Source organism: Pteropus vampyrus, unplaced genomic scaffold (assembly GCF_000151845.1).
Source record: "Pteropus vampyrus isolate Shadow unplaced genomic scaffold, Pvam_2.0 Scaffold35, whole genome shotgun sequence".
In the NCBI taxonomy this organism is placed as follows: Eukaryota; Metazoa; Chordata; class Mammalia; order Chiroptera; family Pteropodidae; genus Pteropus; species Pteropus vampyrus.
The window spans coordinates 1,414,409-1,416,620 of record NW_011888816.1 but is presented as its reverse complement, the minus strand read 5'-3'; the positions used below and the strand labels follow the sequence as shown (position 1 = coordinate 1,416,620).

The 2,212-nt window shown below is 44.2% G+C and overlaps 1 protein-coding gene across 5 annotated transcripts in view; it reads left to right on the top strand.

Moving 5' to 3' along the window:
- The window catches only part of LOC105290303 (zinc finger protein 197), a 68,731-nt gene that overhangs the window by 25,683 nt on the left and 40,836 nt on the right, over positions 1 to 2,212 (top strand). The gene's annotated exons all lie outside the window — the stretch shown is intronic.

Sequence of the window (2,212 nt, the reverse complement as noted above, 5' to 3'; positions counted from 1 at the left end):
GTCTGCTGCTCCTAAAATGGACAGAAGTAAGAAACAGCTGTTTGCTTCATTGTCGCTACCTCACGAACCTTGGTGTGGTACAGCGCTGGGGACCTGTGACGAGCCTCTTCTGACCATTCCCCAGGCCGCCTGGCCAGGCGCTTGAGGATTGATGAAGACTACATGCTGGGGCCACAACTGCTGCCGGGCTGCACTCATTTGCTAAGATCAACAGCTCTCCAAATAACCCCCATTCCCAGTGCATTCCATTTGAATGAGATGCTCCTAACAGCCCCCCTCCCAGATAGAAGAGGCAAAGAACGCAACTTGTAACCTGTCGGGCGGCAAGCCGCATGTTCTCAGCTCCTGTCCTCCTCGGGCCCAGCCAGCGGGCTCAGTTTAGGTGTCATTCTCACTTTGTGGATGGTCTTTAGAAGACAGAATGGAGCCCTTCTAATTCTGAGAGGACCAAAGAGGGAAACGAAGGGAGAGGGACGAGGCAGAGTGGGATTCCTAAGGTCTTAATTTGTTGTTGTTGTTGTTTTGAGAAGTTCAAAGATATTGGAATATGAAAACTTTTAGAAGGATGAAGAAACTGGCTAAGGTAAGACCTTTGTTACCATTGAGCCTTTACTCCTGGAAAATTATTTATAAAACTATGCAATAGGTAGAGTTATGTAATAATATTGCCTTGTATTTATGCAGAACTTTATTCTTTGTGTACCTTCATGTATGGAATCGTGATACCCAGAACTTATCTCATGCTTTCACGTACATCATTATCTTAATCCTTAAAACACTGACAGAGGTGTTTGCCGCATTTACCTGAGAGTGGTCGTTTAAAGCAAGGCCACGTAACAAGTGACAGAGCTATATTCAAATCCAAGACCTGGATCCAGATTCTCTTTGTCCTGCCATGCTGCTTGTCTAACCACCTGTAATCCCCACCCAGATCTGTGGAGAGCCTGAGAAAGGGGAATGTAGTCTCATTTTTAGGTATAGAGGCTGAGGTGACAGATTTTGGGGTGTGCCTTAGGCAGTGTGACCAGCAAGCAGCAAGTCTAAGACTGGAATTGAAGTCTCCTGATTTCTGGGTCTGTCCACCACTTCCTCAGCATTGCAAGAGATTTATCATAAGTGCCGTACCTGGTGGTAAGCAGTCCAGTGCACCTCTCATGCAGAAGTCCCATGCGTTTACTGTCTCATTTCTGCAAGATTATATATTAACAACAAAGTGTTTTGTAGTTTACAGAGCACTTTCACATGCTTAAGGCATACAAAAGAAAGCTCATTAATTTCCCCTTAATGTTTTTCCCCTTCAACTGTAGTCTTTCATCAAAGCACATGCAACTTCTCCCAGTTTCACTCTGAGTCATAAGACACGAACACAAATCAATAGGATTCAAAAATAAGAGTCAAAGACCTTTACTCTGACTGTTCCTGTCCCCCTGTTTGGGGGCGGTGAGACCCAGAGAAAACACCACATGACTCTGCTGAGAGTAGGAACAAGTTAAGGGTTTCCCCCGGCCTCATCAGGAAGCTCAAAAGAGAGAGCAGGTTCGAAGATTCAAGATAAACCTGACCTTGGCCCACCAAGATGGCAACAGTGTAATTTCCTGAAAGAGATCAGTTGGGAGTTATGAGCATTAGGACAAACTGTTTTAGCTTCACATTGTATGTTAATCCTCATAATTGAATATTCAGTCATGGATGATATAGTTCCTGAATAGGTGGTTCCGAAAAGCTACCCAGGTGATCAGTGACCCAACCTAGCAGCACAGCGGTGGTTTTCAACCTTGGCTGCATGTCGCAGTCACCTGGGGCTCTTTAAAATTTTTTCTATTCCCAGGGCTCAGCATTTTTAAAATTCTGAAGAGGTTCCAATGTACAACCAAGGTAATAAGCCGCTACAGTCAAGTGAAGTCTGCGGATCTAGATTGTGTGATTGAAGGGAGGGTGGTGTAAGGATCTAGATGTGCAGTGTTCTCTGTGGTGTCAGCAAAGCAACGCTAATGACATTGGCTGCCCTGGGGTCCTTCTGTGCCTCTGCTGACCCTTGGCTGTTAAGATTCTATGACCTAATTTATTTTATTTGTATTTTAAGTGAATATATCAAATATTTATATGAGCAAACCAGGTTTTACATAACATGCGTTTATGTTTCTCACTCAGCAAAATGACTTCACATTTCTGCTTCTATTTCATCTCCAGATCTGAGATTCCACAAACCTGC